Consider the following 8,222-nt stretch of genomic DNA (forward strand, 5'->3'; position numbering starts at 1 on the left):
CCCCAATTGGGGTCCCAGCCCACAACCTAGGTATGTGCCCCAACCAGGAATTGAACCAGTAACCCTTTGGTTTGCAGATCAGCAATCAATCCACTGAGCCACACCAGTTAGGGCAACAATGGACAAATCTTAAAGGCAAAGAAACACCAAAAATATTGAGGCATTAAACAACACGCTAGATTAAATGGACTTAGTTTATATATATAGAAATTTACACACCAAAGAAGCAAAATACACATTCTTTTCAAAGGCACATGGGACATTTTCATGGATAAACGACATGGTAGGACACAAAATAAGCCTCAAAAAATTCAAAAAACTTGAAATTATACAAAGCATCTTCTCAAGATCACAATGCCTTGACACAAGAAATCAACCTCAAGGAAAAAACTCATGAAGGATGAAACATGCTATTAAATAATGAATGGGTTAATAATGACATCAAAGAAGAAATCAAGAAGTTTTGGGAAACAATGTAATGAGCACACAACAGCCCAAAACCTATGGGACACAGCAAAAGCAGTCCTGAGAGGAAAGTTCATATCAATACAGGCCTACCTGAAAAGGATAGAGAAATTCCAAACAAAAAATCTAACCCTACAGCTAAAAGAACTAAAACAACTACAACAAACAAAGCCCAGGGGGAGGAGAAGGAAGGAAATCATCAAGATCAGAGCAGAATTCAATGACATAGAGACCAAACAAACAATTCAAAAATCAACAAAAGTAGGAGCTGGTTCTTTGAAAAGATAAACAAAATTGACATGCCCTTAGCTAGGCTCATCAAAAAAAAAAAAAAAAAGGATGTGCAGAAATAAGAAACTAGACCACCCACTTACACCATACACGAGAATAAACTCAAGATGGATCAAACACTTAAATGTAAGCCATGACACTATACAAGTCCTAGAGGAAAACATAGGCAAGAAAATTTCAGATATCCCACGTAACAATATTTTCACTGACACATCACCTAAGGCAAGGGAAATAAAGGAAAGAATAAACAAATGGTACTACATCAAACTAAAGAGTTTCTGCTCAACAAAAGAAAACATCGGCAAGACCAAAATGGAACCAGCCATATGGGAAAACATATTGCCAATGATACCTCAGACAAGGGATTGATCTCCAAAATATATAAAGAACTTACACATCTCAACACCGAGAAGACAGAGAGCCCAACTAAAAAATGGGCCAAGGACCTGAAGAAATACTTCTCCAAGGAGGATACACAGTGGGTTCACAGACATATGAAAGAATGCTCAATATCACTAGCCATCAGAGAGATGCAAATTAAAACCACAATGAGATACCACCTCATAGGGTTGCATAAGTTCTTTTGAATTGGTGTTTTGGGATTCTTAGGGTATATTCACAGCAGTGAAGTTTCTGGGTAAAAAGGAAGTTCCGTTTTAATTTTTTGAGGAAATTTCATCCTGTTTTCCACAGTGGCTGTACCAGTCTACATTCCCACCAACAGTGCAGTAGGGTTCCCGTTTCTCCACATCCTCGCCAGCATTTGTTGTTTGTTGATTTGTTAACAATGACCATTCTGACCAGTGTGAGGTAGTATCTCATTGTGGTTTTAATTTGCATCTCTCTGATGGATAATGATGTTGAGCAACCTTTCTTGTGCCTATGGGCCCTCTGTATGTCCTCCTTGGAGTAGTGTCTCTTAAGGTCCTTTGCCCGTTTATAAATTGGATTGTTTTTCTTCCTGGTTTGAGTCATATGAATTCTTTATATACTTTGGAGATCAAACCCTTGTCCAAGGTATCATTGGCAAATATGTTTTCCCATACAGTTGGTTCGCTTTTCATTTTGCTGATGTTTTCTTTAGCCAAGCAGATGCTTTATTTTAATGTGTATTTGTTTCTTTTATTTTCTAAAAAAAATTATTTAATGTTTTTTCTATTACAGTTGTCCCACTTTTTCTCCCATTGCTCCCACCCCTTCTCCCACAGTTAGTCCCCACCCCATTGTCCATGTCCACGGGTCATTTATGCTAGTTCCTTGAGTAGACCCTTTCCCTTCCTTGCCCCCTTTCTCCCTCCGCCCTCCCCCTGTCATTGTCAGTCTGCACCTTGTTTACTTGCCTCTACCTCAATTTTGACCATTGGTTTGTGTTGCTCATTAGTTTCCTGTGATATCATATAGTATTTGTCTTTTGCTGCCTGGTTTATTTCACTAAGCATAATATCCTCCAGTTCCATCCATGTTGTTGCAAACGGTAGGAGTTCCTTCTTTCTTTATGCTGCATAGTATTCCATTGTGTAAATGTACCACAGTTTTTTGATCCAGTCATCTACAGATGGGCACTTAGGCTATTTCTAACACTTGGCTATTGTGAATAGTGCTGCTATGAACATAAGGGTGCATAAGTTCTTTTGAATTAGGGTTTTAGGGCTTTGGGGGTATAATCCTAGCAATGGAATCGCTGGTTCAAAAGGCAGATCCATTTTTAGTTTTTTGAGGTAATTCCATACTGTTTTCCATAGTGGCTCCACCAGTCTGCATTCCCACCAACAGTGCAGTAGGGTTCCCATTTCTCTGTGTCCTCGCCAGCACTTGTTGTTTGTTGATTTGTTGATGATGGCCATGTATAAAGTGGTATCTCATTGTGGTTTTTATTTACATCTCTCTGATGGCTAGTGATGTTGAGCATTTTTTCATGTGTCTATGGACCGTCTGTATGTCCTCTTCGGAGAAGTGTCTGTTCAGTTCCTTTGCCCATTTTTTAATTGGGTTGTCTGTTTTCCTGATGTTGAGTCGTATAAGCTCTTTATATATTTTGGAGATCAATCCCTTGTCTGAGGTATCATTGGCAAATATGTTTTCCCATATGGTTGGTTTCCTTTTCATCTTGCTGATGTTTTCTTTTGCTGAGCAGAAACTCTTTAGTTTGATGTAGTCCCAATTGTTTATTTTTTCCTTTATTTCTCTTGCCTTAGGAGATGTATCCGTAAAAATATTGTTATGTGGGATATCTGAAATTTTCCTGCCTATGTTTTCCTCTATAACTTTTATGGTGTCATGGCTTACATTTAAGTCTTTGATCCATCTTGAGTTTATTCTCGTGTATGGTGTAAGTGGGTGGTCTAGTTTCATTTTTTTGCACATCCCTGTCGAGTTCTCCCAGCACCATTTGTTAAAGAGGCTCTTCTCACTCCATTTTATGTTTCTTTCTCCTTTATCAAATATCAGTTGACCATATATTCCTGGTTTTACTTCTGGACTCTCTATTCTGTTCCATTGATCTATATGTCTGTTCTTATGCCAGTACCAGACTGTTCTGATCACAGTGACTTTGTAGTATTGTTTGATGTCTGGTTTTGTGATTTCTCATGCTGTGTTCTTCTGTTTCAAGATTGCTTTGGCTATTCGGGGTCTTTTTTGATTCCATATGAATTTTTGGAGTATTTGTTCTAGGTCTGTGAAATATTTCGTTGGTATTTTAATAGGGTTTGCATTGAATCTGTAAATTGCTTTGGGTAGTATGGCCATTTTGATGATGTTGATTCTTCCCATCCAAGATCATGGTATTTGCTTTCATTTACTTATATCTTCCTTAATTTCTTTCTTCAATGTTACATAATTTTCGGAGTACAGGTCTTTTATCTCTTCGATTAAGTTTATTCCTAGGTACTTTATTTTTCTTGTTGCTATACTAAATGGTATTTTCTTTTTTGTCTCTGTCTCTGCTATTTTATTGTTGGTGTACAGAAATGCCTTAGATTTCTGTATATTTATCTTGTACCCTGCTATTTTGCCAAATTTACTTATTATATCAAGTAGTCTTTTAGTGGAGTTTATAGGGTTTTCTGTGAATACTATTATGTTATCTGCATATAATGATAGTTTTCCTTTTTCTTTCCCAAATTGGATGCCTTTTATTTCTTTTTCTTGTCTGATTGCTGTGGCTAGGACTTCCAACACTTTGTTGAATAGGAGTGGAGAGAGTGAACATCCTTGTCTAGCTCCTGATTTCAGGCGGAATGCTTTCAATTTTTGTCCATTGAGTATGATGTTGGCTTCAGGCTTCTTGTATATAGCCTTAATTATGTTAAGGTATGCTCCCTCTATTTCCATTTTGCTGAGAGTTTTCATCATAAGTTGTTGTTGTACTTTATCTAATGCTTTTTCTGCATCTATTGGTATAATCATGTGATTTTTGTCATTCATTTTGTTAAGGTGATGTATTATATATATTATTTTGTGAATATTAAACCATCCTTGCATCCCTGGGATGAATACCGCTTGATCGTGGTGTATGATCTTTTTGATGTATTGCTGGATCCTGTTTGCCAATATTTTGTTGAGGATTTTAGCTTCTATGTTCATCAGTGATATTGGCCTGTAGTTTTCTTTCTTTGTTGTGTCTTGACCTGGTTTTGGAATTAGGGTAATACTGGCTTCATAGAAAGAGTGGGATTTTTCCCTCTTCTTGGATATTTTGGAATAGTTTGAGGAGGTAGGAGTTAGCTCTTTTCTAAATGTTTTGTAAAATTCGCCTGTGAATCCATCCTGTCCAGGGCTTTTAGTGCTGGGAGATTTTTTATTACTGTTTCAATTTCCTTCTTTGTTATTGGTCTTTTGAGACTTTCTACTTCTTCTTGGTTCAGTTTTGGAAGGTTATATGTTTCTAGAAATTTGTCCATTTATTCTAGGTTGTCGATTTTTTTGCCATACAGTTGTTTGTAGTAATTTCTTACAATCTTTTGTATTTCTGTGTTATCAGTTGTGATTTCTCCTTTTTTGTTTTCGATTTTGTTTATCTGCTTCTTCTCTCTTTTTTTCTTGATGAACCTAGCTAAAGGCTTGTTGTTTTTGTTTATTTTTTCAAAGAACCACCTCCTAATTTTGTTGATCTTTTGGATTTTTTGTTTGGTCTCTATGTCATTTAATTCTGCTCTGATCTTGATGATTTCCTTCCTTCTTCTTGCCCTAGGCTTTGTTTGTTGTTGTTGTTCTAGTTCCTGTACTTGTAGGGTTAGATTTTTTATTTGAGATTCTCCTATCCTTTCAGATATGCCGGTATTGCTATCAACTTCCCTTTTAGGACTGCTTTTGCTGTGTCCCATAGGTTTTGGGCTGTTTTGTGTTCATTATCATTAGTTTCCAGAAATTTCTTGATTTCTTCTTTGATGTCGTTGTTAACCCATTCATTATTTAATAGCATGTTGTTCATTCTCCATTACTTTGGATGTCTTTGATTTTTTTCTCTAAGGTTGATTATTAGTTTCAAGGCATTATGGTCTGAAAAGATGTTTGATATGATTTCAATTTTCTTGAATTTGTTGAGGCTTGTTTTGTGTCCTATCGTGTGGTCTATCTTTGAAAATGTCCCATGTGCATTTGAAAAGAATGCATATTTTGCTCTTTTGGGGTGAAAAGTTCTATATATATCAGTTAAGTCCATGTAGTTTATTGTGTTGTTTAATGCCTGTATATCCTTGGTGTTTCTTTGCTTCAGAGATCTGTCTATTGTTGATAAGGATGTGTTAAAGTCCCCTAGTATGAGCTTGTTGCTCTTAGTATCTTTCTTGTGATCTTCTAGTATTTTCATTTTGTATTTGGGTGCACCTGTATTGGGTGCATATATGTTTATCAGTGTTTGGCTCAGTGGATTGAGCGTCGGCCTGCGAGCTAAGTGTCGCTGGTTCGATCTTCCAGTCAGGGCACATCAGAGAAGGAAAACTCTGATTTCAAAAACCTCCGCTGCCTTGCGGCATACCTCTTCAGGGGAAAGGCTAAGGGAGTAAACCCCGACAGAAAATCCGGAGCCGGAGTCCCTAAGGCGGTTTGACGTTGTAGTTAACACCGGCAACTCCTGCGGCGCACCTGAAGCCAAGCTGTATTGACTCCGTCTTTCCCTTGGACCCTTCAGCTGCGAAGAGAGGGGGGGGTCTGCTGCATGGGGAACAGCAGACCCTCCATATCACCCTGCCCAGGCTCTGTAGCTTCAGCTTCACTGGAGAGGACACTCCAGCGTCATCGTAAGATGTCGATTCAACACGGGAGGAGACAGATACCGTGTCACTCCCGAGTCGGACGGCACAGCCATTCTCGGCGGTGCAGATAGACTCTTAAGAAGCTACACCATCGTCTCTCGAGACAGACGGCTGCCGACGATGATCTTCTTGATGATTTGTTTAAGTATTATAAAACGCCCTTCTTTGTCTCTTTTAATTTCCCTTGCTTTGAAATCTGTTTTGTCTGATATGAGTACTGCTACTCCAGCTTTTTTTTCATGTCGGTTTGCTTGGAATATTCTTTGTATTCCTTTACATTCTGTCTGTGTAAATCTTTTGTTTTGAGGTGTGTTTCTTGTAGGCAGCAAATATGTGGGTCGTGTTTTCTTATCCATTCTGCTACCCTATGTCTTTTAATTGGAGCATTTAATCCATTTACATTTAAGGTTATTATTGACAGGTATTTATTCATTTCCTTTTGTACCTGTGTTTCTCTCCTCTTTTCTTCTTTTTTTCTTAAAACATTCCCTTTAGCATCTCTTGCAATGCTGGTTTGGTGGAGATGTATTCTTTTAGTCTTCCTTCGTCTGTGAAACTCCTTATATATACCTTCCATTTTGAATGAGAGCCTTGCTGTTTAGAGTATTCTTGGTTGTAGGCCTTTGTTTTTCATTGCTCGGAATATTTTTGCCATTCATTTCTGGCTTGTGGTGTTTCTTTTGAGAAATCGATCGATAGCCTTATCAGAGCTCCCTTGTATGTTATTTGCTGTTTTTCTCTTGCTGCTTTTAGGATTCTCTCTTTATCTTTGAATGTTGCCATTTTAATTATGATGTGGGTTTTTATTTTCTTTTTTTTTTTTTTATTCCTCTTCATTGGTACTCTCTGTGCTTCCTGAACTTACATAACTTTTTCTTTCATCAGGTTGGAAAATTTTTCTGTCATTATTTCTCCTATCAGCTTTCCTACTCCTCCTTCTTCTCATTCTTTTATTCCGATGACTTGGATGTTGTTTTTCCTCATACCATCCTGTAATTCCCTTACATCTTCTTCGTACTTTTTCAATCTTTTTTCATTTTGTTGTATTGTCTGGGAATGTTTTTCTACATTGTCCTCTAACTCACTGATCCAATCCTCTGCTTCGTTTACCCTGCTTTTGATTGATTCTACTGTGTTTTTCAGTTCAGAGATTGTATTCTTCATTTATTCCTGGTTCTTGTTAATAGTTTCTATGTCCTTTTTTATGCTGGTGTAGTTCTGTGCAAGTTCCCTTTAATTTTATTGGGGCTGTTGGTAACTTCCTTGGAGGTTGTCGTAGTTGTTTTTGAAGTTGTGGAGTATATTGAGCTTCTTCACCATCATTGTTTTGAATTCCGTGTCTGACATTTGGGCTATGTCTATTCCATCTACCTCTCATTCTGGTGATTCCTCTGTTCTTTTCATTGAGAGGTTGTTTCTACGTCTTACCATGTTGGATTCTTCTTGTTTTTGTTTTTTGGGTTTGTCTGCTTTGATGTCCCACCTTTGTGGTATGAGATTCTTTATAGGAGATCTGAGGGTTTCAATGGTGCAGTCTCTTTGATCTCCTGAGCCTGATGTTCTTGGGGTACCCTTTATGTCATTTGTTTATGCTGTCTGTTTATATTTCAGATGCTCTTTGGTGGGATCTTCCCTCTGGCTATTTGATTGAGTGTCACTCTGTCCATTTTGTCTTGAGTTCTTTTGTAGAGATGCTGTTAAAAACATAAACACACAGCCCAGGCAAGAAACCCACACCCTCAAAAATATCCCCCACCCTCTATCCCGCTATCGTCAGCCAACGAGCCAGTATTAATATAAATGTAGAGAGATTAGGGCTTTTATACTATAGGAAGAAGAGATAAGAATTCTTTTTAAAGAGAAAAAATATAATTTTTGAGAGGGCGGATGATAGATTAGTAATAGTAGCAAGTAGTATCGAGACTATGCAAGACAGTAGGTAATATTTACATTGTATATTAATAATAAAATAAAAAGAGGGAAGAATGCAGAATATAGTAAGAAAGTGGAATTGTATAGTATTAGATTTATATAGTAATTATATTCTATTTATTTAGTGTGAAAGGGAGACTAAACAAAACAGACAAATAAACAAAAATTAAAGAGGAAGGATGAGAAGGAGAGATGGTATGAAACAAATTAAAGCGATAGTTTTTAAAAATTACTTTAAAATAAAAGTAAAAATCAAGTTTAAAATAAAAAATAAGAAAT

The sequence above is a fragment of the Furipterus horrens genome, unplaced genomic scaffold (assembly GCF_987537825.1).
Source record: "Furipterus horrens unplaced genomic scaffold, mFurHor1.1.pri manual_scaffold_4, whole genome shotgun sequence".
NCBI classification, from domain to species: Eukaryota; Metazoa; Chordata; class Mammalia; order Chiroptera; family Furipteridae; genus Furipterus; species Furipterus horrens.